Source organism: Patella vulgata, chromosome 2 (genome assembly GCF_932274485.2).
Source record: "Patella vulgata chromosome 2, xgPatVulg1.2, whole genome shotgun sequence".
NCBI classification, from domain to species: Eukaryota; Metazoa; Mollusca; class Gastropoda; family Patellidae; genus Patella; species Patella vulgata.
In genome coordinates this window covers 5,247,932-5,266,348 of record NC_065880.2, presented here as the reverse complement: position 1 = coordinate 5,266,348, position 18,417 = coordinate 5,247,932, and the positions used below count along the sequence as shown (strand labels likewise).

Below are 18,417 nucleotides of genomic sequence, written 5' to 3'. Positions count from 1 at the left end.
AACTTCGCCGAAATTAGGCAAACCAAAGAATTATGTATGTTATGTTATATTAGATAATCTAATCTTTCAACACGAAAGTAACTGGTGATTGTTTTAAATTAAGCTTAGCTCCTACATACCGGCTTACTAATAACCATACGCGGGAGAGCCAATAATGGCATGATACAACCGGCATATTTGATAAAACGAAATCTTCCTCGCCTCTAAACCAATTGATAACCCTGTACGCCTAAAATACCACAGGCTTAATTTGTCTCTGCTTGACTATAGGTAATTGACAAACATTTTGTATTGGCTGTTCGTTGAAATAATGCATGCTTCGGTAGATTATTGCAAAATGAAATGAAATACGGATTTACGTCCTACTGTTCTGCTCCGAACTGGGCTATACAATGTGCTATTAGGGAAATTTTGCCCGGACAGTGGCACTACGGCCTACTCTTACATCGAATTGCAACTGTCAAGGGATCATTTACGTGAACGCCAATATGTAAACGGGGCCTCGGTTTTTCGTCCGATCCGAACGACTAGACAGCTGTCCTTGTCAGACCCCCCGTCCCGCATCACTGCAGACAAGGAGGAACCACGCCGGAAAATCTGGATGAACTTTCTCGGCCAGTGCAGGGATCAAACACCCGACCTCCAGGCTAGTGAGCCAGCGTCTTACCCACTTAAGTTCTCACTATAATAGTTAAATAATAGATAATGTAATGGGAATACTCAGTCGAATTACTCCAGTCTAAGCCGAGAAAGCCTCGTTTTAAAAATCGGATAGCCTTGATTGTCATTGTTGCCTTTGTGGCGAAAATAAAAAAAGTCTCGATTATCCATTTTGCGTTTAATCATCAATCAACGGTAGATCGGATTCATATCTAATGAAAAATGGAAGCATCAGCCAGCATCGAGAATTGATAATGAATTTGTAATGTTAATAAAAGTCTAATTAACCGTTTATATAACATTCCAGGCTTAAAGAAAGGCCTGTAATAGGCAGATTTAGCTCTTGCAGAATGTATATTTAATTAAAGGACAATATTGGTGCCAGTCATAATCACATATGTGATAGAGCTGGTTAAACCCATTCCAAATATGATTTTAACACAGAGATCATTGCTATGATAGCTGAGTAATACAGGTTTCCTGAATCGGAAGTGACGAACGTCAAAGGAAAACACTAGTCATCACTCTATATAACTGACTGTGTGATAATAGATACACGGCCGAATTTCGGCTCACTAATAATTCCTTCGAAGACCAAAAATTGTTATATGGGACTGTAAGAGGATACCCGACAATTCAATAAAGGAATTGAATGTCATTACATAAGAGAACACGAGAAAAATAGAAATAGTCCGTACATTCCCTTGTTTATATTCATTCTATACCGTATAAAAACATGGTAATGCACGGACTTTTTCTGTTTTTCTTTCGTGTTCTCTTATCTAGTGGCAGTCAATTCTTTTTATGAATTGTCAGATATCCTCTCACAGTCTCACACAATAACTTTTGGTCTTAGAAGGAATTATTAGTGAGCAAAAATTCGCCCATGTATCTGTTATCACTCGTCACTTCAGTCAGTTATATAGAGGAATGACTCGTGTTTTCCTTTGGCGTTCGTCACTTCCGATTCAGGAAACCTGTATTACTCTGCTATCGTAGTAATGATCCCTGTGTTAAAATTATATTTGGACCGTGTTTAATTAGTTTTATCACATATGTAATAATGACTGACACCAATATTGTCCTTTAATGACCCTCGTTGTATCACAAACTGTTTCAGGATGGTGGTTAGTATGGTATACTACGGTTTAGGTTTAAATGTTGGAAATCTTAGTGGCAACATTTATGTTAATTTTACCATCGCTAATATCGTGGAGCTGTTTTCGTATTTTCTATGTATCTTGCTGCTGGATAGATGTGGTAGAAAAGCTCTACATTGTACGAGTATGTTGTTAGGTGGAATAGCTTGTATCTTAACAATATCCCCTGTAGTATATCTCGATAAATGTAAGTACAGTCTACATACAGCTAACTATCTACCTTGAGACGATACCTCTGCCCTAAATGACCACCATCGTGAAAAAAATAGTTTAATGTTTTGTAATGAAATTGTTGTCCGTTTTCCCTTTTATATGACAATTAAACATTTTCATTGCATATGAAAATGGAAGCGAAATTAACACTTCTCGAAATTCTCGAAGTAATCTAAGATTTGAGTATTAGATGTAAATGAAAATATATCCCTTAAGACAGATATACGTCATGCAATGTGTTATGAGGGAAATTTTGCCCAGACAGCGGCGTTATGTGTAGCACCATAGGTCGTCTGTCAGACTTGGAGAGCGGTAGATGACTAAAACCAGTCGCCACATCAGTATCATTCCATTTGGTTTGTATCGAAGAGATCTAACTTTCTAAGAGTCTTAACATGTTTCATTCGCTAAGATATCTGGATGTTCTACTTTTTTTTTAAAATCCAGAATTAACCCTACCTGAAAATGTCACAATTCTAGAAAAGTGAAACAACAATGGTGGTGTGTATATTAAGGATACATGACATCCTCGGTCAACGGATGGCTTTTAAAACTGACCTTTTTCCAAATTTATCCGTATAAAATATTTTGTAGGCAATAGAAAAGTGCTTCAGGTCCTCTGGCCAGTTTTTGGAACCACGATTATTCTTATATTCCTGTTGAAGATTATTCCAACATTATGATTGTTGGCATTTAAATAGATGTGTATAGTCGGATTAGATAATAGTTGTTATCACTTCTTGTTTGCAAATCAATTTAAACGATAACAAAGGTATGGTTATGAAGGGTTTGGGTCATCGAGATGGTCATGGTTATATGTTTATCCGATAATTTCGATCAGTTATCATGTATGGCTTAAGTACACATTATGGGAGATTAGATAAAGAGTTGACTGTTCTCGCTATAATTGTTAAAGTTACAATTTCATATTTTCTAAGAAAGTCAAAACATAATTATTTCTATGTCTTTTGCTCAACAGGTTGTCAACTCACTATTATACGATCATAGGTTATCTTTCTCACACTTAAAAATCTTCGCATCGGAATTAATAACACAATTACCTCCCTTGTTTTTCTATTCCCCACCATCGAATAGCTATCTTCAAACGTTTTAAGGGCAAGGTAAAGTGACACCATTTTGTCACAACACCTGAAATGGGGGGTTCTCAAAAACGGGATTTACACCAGCTTTAATGTTGGTATCTACATGTGCCTGAGATGATACAGAACAATAAAAAATGGATGGAAATCCAAAATAATGACTTTGAAATAAAATATTTACCAAGTCAGGACTGCGCCGCTACAAGCTTTATAAAAAAGAACACAGGAAAATTAAATTGGCTAAAAGTTGCTCAGATAATCAAACTCCAACCATCAAGACTTGAAATCTGAAAAAAAAATATCAAAAATTAGTTATAGGACCTCAAAGTTTTCAAATATTTTGTAAACAAAAGGTCATTTTGTTTCATGCACTACTTTCAGTGTAGATGTATGGTGTACCACTAATGGCACAGTGGACAGCAATATTGCCCTATGATATGAGGTACACATTGTACAAATAACCTTCATATTCCGGATATGACATCTAATTACAATAATAGCAGCCTTTTTGCAGGGATTTTTCATGACTTGAATACAGGGCTATATTACAATGTATGTATGTCTGCTAAGGGTTATTACATGAATATAGTTATACCATAATGATGAATGTATTATTTGTGTGAAAGGGAGAGACACAGAGAGAGAGGTTTAATGTCTTCTGGACACAAACTAAGTCATTTCGGGACTAACACATGGTTCAAATTTATTTCAATAATACGCTAGTGTGTAGGGGTCTTTCACAGTGGAAGGACCTAGAGAAAACCCATGAGGCTTGACAGGCGACCCTACTGCCTGTCACATACAAGTGGACAACTGAAACTACGCCACTAGACTCAATGACAGACCTTGTGATCAAATGTGCACGCGTTAAATGGGCACAATTCGTTATACCCACCTGTTATTATATTAAAGTCAACAAATCCTAAATCACATTTCAGTTCCTGGCCTATATTTCTGAAAAATAAATAATGTAAAGGTGTATTTTTCAGTTCATTTTCTAAATCCAGCACATACACAAATTCTCAATATACATGTACATGTGTAAAACATTCAGCATTATTTACAAACTTTCCAATGGGAAGTGATATCAGATGTTCTAGTTAATTAGATATTGACATACATGAATCACATCCATTCACAGATGTACAATGTTTCTGTCTTCTAGAAGGCCTACATAGATTTGTAAACTTGCCAACAGGGTTTGTGTAATATTAATAGTGATATTTTGGGCATACCCTGCCCATGCACAACACTTGTCACTTTGCAAAAGTGTAACTTAACTGTCTAGATAGGAAATTTTTTTGATTGGCATGTATTTTATGGTTGCTTTTGGTATGCTAGATTTAAAAAAAGACAGCTACCATTGTAGATACATTAACCATATTCACATATTTTATTTGACTCGGAATGTTTAATGTTTTTGAGGTTTTTTTTCATATAAATTGACAATACGTACCATTTTAAAGTTTTTTTTTATCATAAATGCCACATAATTTTTAATGCTGCTTTAAATTCCATAGAAATCATAGTTTTCCATGTTTATCTGTCAAATTACACAAGTCTCTAACTCAATATCATCCAAAGTCTTCCACCTTGAAAATACAAATTATTTGTCAGTTTAAATCAACATTGATGTTGTGATCTTACCGGGAAAAGATGGGCTTCGGATATCCGATATTTAAGACAAAAAAAATCATTTTACCATTGGTACACGTATCGTGTACCATAATGCGTTTCAGGACCTTTTGTAATGAGGTACTCGAAGAACGGGGCTAGACATATTCCACAAGTCAAGTCATGCCATATTCTTATCTGGAGAGTATGCACAATAAATACTATTAGTGTAGACTGGAATAACCAGACGCTAGAGATTGTCATTCAATTGAGACTTCTGACATATTTCGCCTAACATAATTGAATTGAAATTTGAGTAAAAACGGAAACGATTGAATGTAAATCAGTTACATTATAATATGCGTTGCTACCCATTTGTGTCAATTTCTAGGTCTCAAATATAAGCGATTTACCTCCTTTTACTTTAAAGCAACCGGGCCACCATAATCTGTGTAGATTATCTTGTCCAATTCTGTAAAAAAAGAATAAAAATTACAAGGTATATCAGTGAAAAGTTTCTATGAAACAAATCCTAAATAAACGACACATAATTATAATAGTATAATTATTATATAATCATTTTAAAAATGAATAACCCAACAAACCATGTCTTAAATAAAGTAAGACACAAAAAATAATTTAATAATATAGGCCTAGGCTAAAACTTGATAATTTTAACTTATATATAAACCCATAAAATTTATCACTAGAAGAAATTGAAAATATCCAACAATTAATTTTCAAGTTAATAATAATGCATTTTGGCAAAGTTTTAATTTCAAAAAGCCCAAATGATTAGGCAAATAAATTGAAGACTGTCGTCTTTGGCATGTGCTACCTGTGGCGTTCCGTAGTCCCAAACAAAATACAGGATAAGCAATTAAAAACTATTTTTTTCCAAATTGATACCACCACAAAATAAGTTGCAACGCAAGAATGCAGTGTGTACTTAAGAAACATGAAAATAAAATTTATTCAACGAATTTGAGATCACTTGACGACGAAACCACATGTACCAACTTTTTTGACAGTTCGTCCCATCTTTCTAAAAAAAACATATCTCCAGAGATCGGCTATCCGATCACAAATGACATCGATGCTACATAATGCCACAGTACCTTTCAAATTTTCTCCCTACAAAACATTTCTCTCAAAATATTCACGAAATAAAGTTTTTGCCAAATTTCTTAATTGTTGACATTTGGAGGCCGAATGACACCTTCTAGAAGTTCTGCAGCGAATGGCAATAGTCCGGCAAAGCCAATTTAAATTCCATAAGTTACACTTCACCAACAAATTGTAATACAAGCAACATATTCTTACTGATGTGTGTCAAATAGTATGCCACATAATATGACACTTATTACAGCAAATTATAAACTTGAGCCAAAAACTCATTGAACGCGGAGTAATGCCTGTAAAGGGTGAAGGTCGTTTGAGCTGTGTTCGGAACTCCAAATTGTATATAATGGGTGATCAGAAAGAAACTATATATATATATAGGTATGTAAATAATTGATTTCCCTCGATTTGTATTCCGCCAGTAGGTTTGATCAACCCGGCGATTTTTCGTGTTTCAGTGATATGTTAACAGAGGGTCACTGGAGAAGAAGGGCGAGACGAAATAACAAAATGGCTAAAGCACATTCGAGTATGTACCTAACGTTATGAAAGACGTATGACATTAATAGAGAGAGGTTAATTGAAAAAGCGAGTCTCGACGGTTGTTGTACACACCATGGGACAATAGTTGAATGTGATAAGTAACGTCAGAAAGTTCAAATAATTCTTGTAGGTGTAACCGCGTTTGTTGGACATTTTGTGATATTTTCACCATAAATTTACGCCTCAGTGCTCACAAGATCGGTTTAAAGGGTCAGTGGTAGTAAAAAAAAATGATCTTTGAGTCATGTTTTTTATTTTAGGCTTTTGTATCCAAGGGCCACTGTTCTGGTTTTTGAAATAAATTTTTCATCTTTTCAGGTGTTGTGACAAAATGGTGCCACTTTACCTTGCCCTTAATTTGAAGATGATATTTTTGCCAATTTCTCAACTGGCAATAGTGAATTATAGGATTATTCTTTAACAAGGTAGGACTGTTTATAGATACCATTTATTTTAGGGGTTTATTTTAATACATTTTAAAAATATAACTTACAAATATGAAATTGTAACTTTAAAAAAATAGATAACGTAAATAAAAGATGTTGAAAATGTTAGTCAAATTGCTTACAATAAACCGAAAAATTACCTTTTGAATTTTAAGCCTAGGCTCGGTCATCATTACTAAAGTCGATACGATAAAAACATAATCTCGATTACCCATTTTTGGATTCAATCATCAATGAGCGTTGAGCAGCAGATTGCATTTTAATCCAGTGAAAATCCGAGACATCAGATGTCATCGTGAGTTGATTATTGTCTGGATAAGTTTACATATATTTAATAGTTTATGTAACATTTCAGGCCTAAAAAAGATATGCAGTAGGCAGATTTAGCTCTTACATAATTCATTGCTTATTCAGGTTCCCATGACAGTCACATAATAAAGTTTGATGTGTTAAATTCATTTAAATAATTTGACAATGTCATTACATTTCATTTTAGATTTCAGCAACAATTAATATACCGCGAGCAGATATCCCCATTAACTTTTGGTGCGGATTGACTTTAGTATTGGTCGCAACATGTTCTTGTCTTCGTTTTTTATATAAATTTACAAATATTATGATGATGACTGCTGACCGAAGCACGACACCAAAATTCTACAATTAATGTATTTATTACTTAATTGTGTTTTAATCGGTATTTTTTATCAGGTAGAAAATAACACCCCTTGCATCTTTTATCTTTATTTTAGTACTCATAATGCACAGTCAACGCAATGCATTTGGAATTCTAAAGTGTAGGCACTGACATAATTTCTATGAATTGAATGATTGTATCATTGCTTGATAAAAACCAGAAAAACCAAGTCGAAACGTCGAAAGCCTACAAGATCATGGTATTAACGCTGTCAGTCACTCTATCAGTTGTTTGTCCAACCGGGTCTATATTGTAAAGCGCTAGATTTTTAAAATGAGACAAACTTTTATTCAAAATGTTAATTGTATTTAATTTATCATGTATTCCATTTTAAATATTTATATGTGTAAAGGAATTTATATATTTATTTTTAATTATATTTTCTGTGATATTTATTTTTATTTACATCTATAAGTACATCGGTGCGATATTGTTTTAATTCTTCTCGTTAAACTCACCATATGTTTGGCGCAATATACCCCGGTTGGAGTTGACGTGCCATTAAACAAATTTTTATTTCATTTCGAAACGTCGATCAGTAGTACCATAATGTTGTCTAAACTATTTGCGTTTTACAAGAGTTATTCCCCATTGATATTGTCCATGCTTCGACTAGGTTTATCTAGTCTTTATCAAGCAATAAGCAGTAATTGTATTCAATGGAATAGTGACCTGTGCATTTCCAGATACATTACCACATGCCACTGTAAAGTCGTATCACAATTCAGAGCAGCTAGTTAAATATATACCATTACAGTAACATGGTTTATCTTTTTTTCTTTTATAATTAAACAACAACTTGGCCCGCCTTCGTTAGCCCAGTTCGGAGGCAGATGAGTAGGACATTAAACCCCATTTCATTTCATTTCATTTCATCATCATTTCAATGAAAATGCGAATGGGTGACTTGGTTCACTTTTAAGTGTTGAATAAAATTCCTATTTAATATGATTTAACCGGTGCCAATAGATTAACGGGGCATTGCCACATGACGTAATCCTTTACAGATGCTGCCACCTGTTGGTGCCTTCGGCCAGTATCTTCTTTTTATTTTAAGGCGCCATGAACTTAGGCATAGAGTGTATGATTTTCATTCAAAAAAGTTTGTTTTTTTTATACAAAAAATGTAAAATATTGACAGAGGTTAGTTATTTTACATGTCTTGTACGGTATACATTCTCCTGAACAGTAATATCTGAAAAGATAACTTATGCTCCTGTTTGCTCACTACACTTGCTATTTTAGCGTTTTCCGAGATTTTATCCGGATTATCGCCCTTATTGTTAAAATTGTTTGACGTTCTAACTCATGACGTTAACTGGCAGACTATCGCCATTCAGGAGACGACCACTGCCAAGATTGGTCGCATTATTTCTGTTACGTCTTTTATGTATTCCTGTGGGAGGAAACCGGAGAACCCGACGAAAACCCACGAGAATGGACAGACGAACCTACTCCTTGTCACGTAAAACCGGGGATTCGAAACCACGCCAGTTGACTCAATGGCAGGCCTTATGATACAGCGCACACGTGCTATGGACCCTTTGAGATATGTACACTGAATCAATAGATACAGTTGAACAAACAGATGTCGCAAATACTGACAACAGTAAAACCTGGAGCCGTTTATCTTTGAGATGCTTATATTTAAGTTAGGTAAGTATTTAACTCAATATCATCCCAAGTCTTCGACAATGAAATCACAAATTATTTGTCAGTTAAAATCAACACTGATGTTGTGATCTTACGGGTAGAAGATGGGCTTCTGATATCCAATATTTAAGACAAAATAAACATTTTACCATTGATACACGTATCTGTGCCCTACTGTCAAATTCTGGCTGATGCATTATGATTTAAAACGCACGGGCTAGAGAAGGCGAGTACCTGTTCACACCACCTCAACTTAGTAATTACATATTTGACAAGCAATATCGTCGGCTGGGTCAAGACACCCTGCTCCTTGGGAAGTTATATTGAAATATCGATATTCAAAGTTTATTAGCAACATTCATGTCGATTTCATTTGATGACTTTATTTTTTGTCTTGAATAGGTTATGTATAATAAGTTTAACTTGGGACATTTATATATTATGCAGGTTTTTTAGGGATGGGACACATGCGTTGGGTTCCATTTAGAAAACAAAATGACTGAATAGTGAATGATTCTACCACAGATAATTTGGGTTTATCATTTCAAATAATTCAATTTAGATGCGTGATCGATATACATGTGAGTGGCGACAGAGTTGTGTCATTTTGATATGTGTAGCCGCGTGTTTTGAACTGTCTGTCAAATCTAGCTTTGTCATTGGGGTATGTTGCAAATAATGGGATGATTTGGGGGACGTCTTCAGCAAGTTCTTCAAAATCCACACATGGTTGACTCTGTTGCTCACGAACATTATGGTCTAATGTTTATTGTGGAATACAAACTTTACCTTTATCTTGCACAGCGCTCTGGCAGTTAGCGTCATAGTAACCCATGGGGAACGCGATAGTATCAGCTGCAAATAAAATATATCGATGCACATGTGTTAGAAGACATGATGTTTGATTGAAATAAGAGCCCATTATATTAGCTTTTTATTCCAAGATGGCTCAGTGCGGATGGCACTGACTCTCTAACATTTAGGTTCACCGCCCCGTGGTTTCCCAGTTTCAATGTTGCAGGGACAATGGAGCGACAATCCACATGCCGTAGGGCACTTGATAGAACCCCTGAAAGTTAAAACTCGAATTGCCACCAACGCACACGGGATGGCATTTGCTCGTTTTGATTAGCCCTGTTGATGTTGGGCGTTAAAACCAATTTAATTTCTTTACTACAAGAATTTGCTTCTCTGTGGGTTATCCGATTTTTTCTCAAATGTTAAATATACATTATGCAAGAGGTAAACGTGCCTATTGCAAGTCTTTCTTTCTGTAGTCCAGAAATGGTATATAAATTATTAATGAATTTATTAACATAACAAGATCATAATCAACTATCGATGTCATCATATATCATCGATATTAAGTAGATTAGAGCGGTTCAGCCATATTTTGATTTTTTAAATTAAAAATGGTGAAGCAAAGCTTAGCTAGCTTAGCTTCGAACAACCAGTGCACACACCCTTATCAAACCTTCAAAGGTAAATATGTTCGCTCACAATATAGTAATTTTGAATAAAATATAGTCAATATATTTATTTAACATTATCTATTTTTGAACTATTATAGCAAGCTCTTTATCCTACATAATGTATCTTTAAGGATCTCTTCACACACGCACAATATTATATTTATTTCTGGATAAAATTATAAGATCATATGCGTACAGTAGAGTTCACATTCGGAATCGTTATTCGTTTGGACTCAATAATTATTAGTTTTCATGGGAGCCACGGTGGCCTGTTGCAAACATGCTATAATCTTCACTTCTCGATCATCTTCATTGGTGCAGAAAAGTAGCTTGTTTGATAAACTGTGCCGTAAATTAAATATCCGTGATCCGTCCCCAACAAGATTGTTTTTATCTATAAAAAGTAGTTTCTAATTTTAAAAATAACACATTGTCACCAGGCCTGCTCATAAAACGACACATGATGATACTTTATGTGATTTAAGTTAGACTATTATTGTAGATTTGGGTAAATTGTGCCGTTGTTGATAGTAAGTGAACATGCGTACGAATTGAAATTCCGAGGCAAAAACGCGAGAAGTCGTTTCCTCGGGGCAAAAGTCGAGATTTTAACATGCCAGCAATAGGCTTCCATACCAAGACGATTGACTGACAGGTAATTACAATTACTTCCAATGGGTGTGTTTCTATTTTTAATTAAAATGAAAGCATCAATACACGAAGAAAAACAAACTGTATGGAAATATTATCTTTTACAATACAGCGCAATTTCAATATTATCTATATAGTTGTTTTCAAGAATGATCATGCACGTTGGTGTTTACTATTAAGTAGAAAAAAGAATTGTGTTAAATTCCTATAGTGATCAGCAGTGTTTATAAAATAATAAAAACGATAAAAAAAAGATTTGTGTTAAATTCATATACTGATTAGTAGTGTTTTTTATGAAATAATTAAAACGATACTAAAAAAGTATATTGTATTTAAAATGTAACTGAGTTCGACTCCGTCTGTAACAATATAAGTGGCCAATTATGTAAACAGACAGTTATCAATTAGTTTTGAAAAAAGTGAAATGTGCAAATGTTATTTGAAGAATTCGCTAACCGTTGGTCCCCTTCTTCTGACATCAGTGTGATTAGCGATTAAAACATGACAAAAGTTTTATGATACATTTACCAAATAGATATTAGTTTTGAAGGAAGTGAAATGTACAAATGCTATTTGAAGAATCCGCCTACCGTTGGTCCCCATCTTGTGACATCAGTGTGATTGCGATTACAACATGACATACGTTTTATGATAAATTTACCAAATAGGTATTCTCTGCAACTCAAAATACAGAATTTTGCAAGGAGCTATGAAAGTTAAGCAACTATATGCAATTGTTTATATAAGAAGAACTCCAGCCGTTGCATATTTTATTTTTATTTTAATAAGTGGCTTGTTACCTTCAAGCTTCAACGCACCAAGATGCAATCATTTGATAAAACTCATCAATAACACAGGTGTTAGGCAACCTTACAGTGCCGTTTGCTTTTATTCGCTTGGTCGGGTTGCTTTGACATTATTTTTTTTTAAATTGAGACTTAAATTTGAACACCTTAGACGTATTGATATTATACAACTACATTTAAATTAAGCAGACGAAATCAATGTTCTAATATTTATCTAGTAGTTTTAATATTATAAATCTGTCAATTAAAATCCAGTAAATATTAAGAATCTGTCAAAGAATAAACAGCTATGGCCACGTGCACAGCAGATGTGAACAACACAAAATATATAAATAACATGCTAGTTTGTTTTGATATAATTTATTATACTGGCTGCTGTAAAATACAGGGTAAGTTTGATTCCATGGTCGTTGTACGTATTAACCTGGCTTACACTAGAACAATACAACGCTTCGGAAATAGTCTTGCCTTTTGCGTGGATCAGTAGCCCTAGCGCCACACTACGCGTAAAATATGCTCCATACACACCGCATGGCAAATAACCGTCTTCACTTTAAAGATTGGGACTGGAATAGAGTTTAACGCCCTACTGCTTTGCTTACGCTATAGTGTTATGAGGAAAATTTTGTCCGGACATCAGCACTATAGCCTACTCTTCTATCACACGGCAATATGTACACGCGACCCCGGTTTTTTTTTCATCCGTACGACTATACCTTGTCTCTTGGCAGGCCCTCTGTCCTGCACCACTCCGGACCAATGCAGGGGTCGAAAACGCGAGCTCCAGGGCAGCGAGCCCACGCCTAACCCGCTGACTTTCAGAGGCCCTCCATTTTACAGGTGGTTACAGGATGTTGAACCCCATATCATTTCAATTTATCTTTTTAGTGGAATGTCTCCCTTGTGCATTTGTCTTCATTTCTGGTGAAGTCACTCGAGAGGTCTGGAACATTCAAGGCCGTTCTCCGACTTCCATTCTAGTGATCTGATACTATTGGTTGTAATGTCCGTGTGTCTTGTCCGCGGGTTTGTCTTCTGGGATGTTGTAATTTCCAGGTGTTGTGCCTTCTCCACGGGGTTGTCATATGATATGCTGTAATGTCCAGGTGTTGTGTCTTGTCCGCGGTTTTTGCCTGTGTGTGATGCGGTCCTCGTGTACTGTTGTGTATGTGGCTGGCGACAAGAGCTTTAACCAGACGCCCAAGTATTGTAGTTTTCAGCATATACATAAAACAGACTGGTGTTTTAAAGGGGCTGCACAATAGGCCTATGATAATTATGAGTGACCGGCTATTTGTCGTAGAACGAGTAACGATCAGCTGTTCATTTGTGGGTGGTGACAGTTTCTTTAATTATCTCAAACGTAACTAATGCTAGGTTCCCACTATCACGATTCGCGGCACGATTGAAATCGTTGTTTTAATGGTTGACTAATTGTGATGACCCTATCAGGTCGTATCATATTTTGTGGCCAGTCGTAGCAACCGTGTTGGTCGCATGTGAATGTTTCCGCACGTACAGATCGTGGACTCAATAGGGCCAATCTTATCGTAATGCATTTCACGACAGGATAAGGATAAGAGTGACTATACGCTACATTTGTTAAAGCTATCGTCATATAGACATTTATCACCCAATAATACATTCTACAGTAGATATCACTTGTGTGATAAATTTCATAATCTACTGCGATATCTCCATTTGATCGATATCAAAAAATAATCGTAGGAGATTCGCTATATGTCCAGGCGCAAATATAACTAGTAACATGAACACCAGTCACCATCCACACAAAGTAATGACCTTTACATGTCGAGTAATAATTATATCACAGGAATTCGTCTAGTTGCTGCGGACTAGCATCAAATTGCTATGGGGTCATTCAAACGGAAGATAACCATCCGTATGTAATATATAGAGAGAATCTCCTACGAGTCATTTTTGATATCAAAAACAACATCAACACAAGTCCATAAAGTAAAATAGAAACGAAGCTCTAGTAGTGATGCATCATTTTTTGACAGCAATTCAACCATTGCAAAGTCCTTTATATTGACCCAGTGTTTCCATCAAGGTCAATTAAATAAAGATAGTTTATTTTTAATAAAATAAAAAGAAGTTACTTTTGATAAAAAAAAATGAACTGTTATTTGAAAGTTCCTTTTCAACTGACCAATCAAATTCATGTAAAGCGATATCTCCTTAGGAGATATCGCAGTAGATTATTTAATGTATCACACAAGCGATATCTACTGTAGAATGTATTATTGGGTATTATATACATATATATATATATATATAAAACGGATCCTTCATTACTAATTATTATACGCATTAGATGAAAACTGTTTAAATTTTTCAGAAGATGAAGTGTGTTAGTATATTCCTTGTAGTCGTGTGTTTAGCGGTGCTAGTTTATGAATTCGAAGCATCGTGTAGCTTTATGTCAAAGAATCCCTTGGGTAAGTAGAAAAGTATCTTGTAGGGAGCGAGGTTGGTTGTCTTGTAAGGTCAGTGTATCCTCCAACGAAAATACACAAGGTACGAATCCTGTACTATGCCTAGAAGAATGCTCGGGGTTTATACATTTGGTCGATTTGAAACGATTCCCAAAATTTTAAAATAGCTAATATTGGTTTAGTCTGTGTTCTGTCTATTTCAGTCAATATACTGACGACATTGACTGAAAACTGGCAATTAAGTAAATCCTGGCATTTATCTATTTTTGGTACAGAATATTCCCAGGACCTAATATGATCAATCATTGATCCAGAATACAACTACACAAACCAATGTTCACTCTGACGTCCACGGATCGTGTGTCACGTTATGACCTGAAAACATTAGGACATAGATCTGTACTTTGGAATTACTTGCCCGAAGATCTCAATACATCGGCCCTCATTTGTTACACAATAGGGGGACAATTATTGAAGCGTTTTCATATCAGCTGTGACACCTGAAAGAAGTGTGTGTGTGTGGGGGGGGGGGGGTAAATATACTCATCATGTCAGCTGTGACATATGAAAGAGGGGGTGGTTAACTTAATGCCATGTCTGTTAAATGTAAAGTAATGTGTACATAAACTTGTCTTGCATTATGCAATAGCTCAGCTGTGTATAATTGTTTTGGCAAACTATGTTAGCGTTATTCACACACCAAACTCCTGTCGGTAGCTAATTGGCTAACGCTTTCTACCCAATCGGAGCATAGTCCATAGTACATCCTCGACTGAAGACTATCCAATCAGCGTGGGACTGACTTTTAGAGCTGGACAACTGGCCAGTGTCCACGTGGTTCTAAGGTTTTTATCTGATCGGTGGTGGGCAGTTACGACCAGAGCGCCGACAACTGTATATTAAATGTTTGACAGAATAAAAGTCCATTCGCGACTGAAGACTATCCAATGAGGCAACATTGTGTGGGTCTGGGGCTACACAACTGACCAGTTTTCGACGGATAAAAGGTTGTGATCAGGTCGACAGTGTGCAGTTAAGACCAGAGCACCGACAACACTAAATGAATTAAAGATACATTATGAGAGATTAGATAACGAGTTGACAGTTCTCACTATAATAGTTAAAAACTAGATGATGTAAAGGGGATTTGCGGAAAACTTCAGTCAAATGGATCCACTCTGAACCGAGATTTTAGCGACTGAATTTTCGGTCTAGTCTCGATCATCGTTACTAAAGTCGGTACGATAAAAGAAACACAGTCTCGGTTATCCATTTGATGATGAAATCATGAATGAAAGTTGAGCAACAAATGGGATCCTAATCCAGTAATAATCACAGGCTAGCGTTGACATCGAGGGTTGATTATGGCCTGGATGAGTTAATCAATGTCTTATTAATATCTTAGATAACATTTCAGGCCTAAAGAAAGACATGCAATAGGCAAGTTTAGCTCTTGCATAATGTATGTTTAAGGAGTACAACTGTGTATTAAATGTTTGGCAGAATAAACGTATTATGGAAATAAATTAGTTGTCGTCAAGATCCAGTGCTGTTACACGCTATCAAACAAACAGACCCAGAATGGAGTGAACTACCCGAACACACTGAAAGAAAATAACATGTACTGTACTAGGATTGATCAATTTGTCTATTTTTCTGTTTCGCTTCGTGCATAGATATATTTTTCTTTATAGGTAAATTGTATCCTTCGATCTATTTTTACTATAGGTAAATTGGTTCGTTCGAGTTATTTATATTATAGGAAAATGATTCCTATGAGTTATTTAAATTACAGGTAAATTGTTTAATTGAATGTATCTATATTTTAGGTGACGAGGAACCATGCGTAACACCTGTGGGTAATCTAAGTGTTGGGCAATCTGCGGAATCCTACACTGAATGTCAAGAATATACTTGTGACAAGTCTCATATTTCTGTTTGTGGGTAAGATTACTTTTTCAAGGTACAACTTTTAAGATTGAACAATCTTATAGTAAAACTATGTGTTTATTTGTTGGTTAAAGATACACTAGTTAAGAATTTAATAAAGAGTTGGCCATTCTTGCTATAAAAATTCAAAAATAGATTAAAAAAGAGAAAATATTGAACATTTCAGGCAACTTACTTTATTCTGAACGGAGTTGTCACTCTTAGAAGTTTGGACTAGAAATAGGCATCAACTACGACAATTGCCGATCGTTTGATTGACAGACGATAACTCGATCCCCATATTCTCGATTATCAGGAACATTTCAATGGTTATGGTACCTTCGCTTGGTAGGTCTTTCATCACCATTTTCCGGCAGTGACTAACGGTAAATGTTAGCTTGGTCGGACCTTTCTTTCTTGATTTAATTTTAAATGGATGACTGTTTAAATCCAAGCTGTATCCAAACCATCCGAGGGTCTACAAAGTTGATTTTGAGCTTGCATGTAAATAAAGGTCTAATTAATAATTTCTGTAACATCTGAAGCGTAAATAAAGACTTACAATATGCAGATTTGGCTCTTGCAGAATATATTTTTAACAATGTTTCTTAATTTGATATTTTAGGCCTGTAGATAGTAGCCAAGATGGTTAAGACAATAACATCAAAACAAAATCAATTCTGTTTTCCTTATGTATTAATTTTAACTAACTCTATTTCAGATGACTGTATTGTATATTTTGTAATTTTAATTTATTAATGTCCTCCTTTCAACTGTATGGCGAGGGGGCGCTATAGAGCATGATGTCTTTCAATGCCCAGCTTATGTGTGGGGGGGGGGGGTCGCGTTATCTTTTTTCCTATCTCTTTTAAAAAACACCTACGCGTAAACGAGTTATTGAAGTACGTTTGTGTACCTAGTTTGTGTCGAGTGTACGTTAAATCTTATTTCTTTTTTCGGAAAACAAAATAAAAAAGGCACAGGTAAATATGTATTCGATACAGGTTTTCAATATGTTTTTACTTACATCTGACGGATGAGTTACTAACAAACTAAAGTTGAAGCCAATTACTTAAAACAGAAAGAGCTCGTACTATTTTGGTGACCGCATATGTAATATTTGTATAAATTAAGGCAACTATATGTAGCATTATATCATTATATGTAAAACTGTCAGCGACATGTAATTCCAAAATCGGTCAAACAGGGCCTCATTTTTTTGTTAAAGGGACAATAACACTCTTGCTGGCTTGACAGCCCCAAAAAATAACCTTATTCTAAGTACTAGATGCGTTAGTGTCTTACCTGTTGTGTAAATTTTATCCATTAAATCCTATTTTACTTGTCCAGAGGGTTCGAAAATATTTTTAAATCCAAGTCACATTTGAAAAGGTTTACGTTAGGCTTTTCAAATCAGTTTTCCAATTGTTTAAATTAGGTGTGTTAAGATGAAATTTGTATCATCAATTAATTGGAATATTATAAAATAGTACAATTTGTTGACCAGCATAAAGATTGGGACATATTATTCATTTACAACAACAGTGGTATTGAGCCTTTAATGTTCCGGTACTGAGTAATCCGTCATGCTGTGTCGGAAGTAAAAACTCTACTTTACTCAAAACAGAAATAGTTAGTAATATTTTGACGATACCCCGCCCCGCCCGACCACCCCCCTTGCCAATTTGTATTCAAACATGTTGACTTTTATTTCAGAATTGGTTATAATGCTGGTACGATGTCTGTTCACGGATGTGTCCAACAAAATTTGGACGATTGTTGTTACCAGTTTGTAAATGCTTCAAACTCATCGGAAATCTGCATGGAGAAATTATGTCCATAGTAACTTTGCCAATAAAATAAGTATAATCTTATAATAATATCGCTCCTTGGCC

At 35.3% G+C, this 18,417-nt stretch overlaps 1 long non-coding RNA gene across 1 annotated transcript; it reads left to right on the top strand.

Annotated features, from left to right (window-relative positions):
• The first annotated feature begins 12,475 nt into the window (after positions 1-12,475).
• On the top strand, positions 12,476-18,402 carry LOC126810273 (uncharacterized). Its single transcript, XR_007675125.2, has 4 exons — positions 12,476-12,523; positions 14,497-14,596; positions 16,423-16,537; positions 18,239-18,402. It is a non-coding gene; the product is annotated as an uncharacterized LOC126810273 (long non-coding RNA).
• The last annotated feature ends 15 nt before the right edge of the window (positions 18,403-18,417 follow it).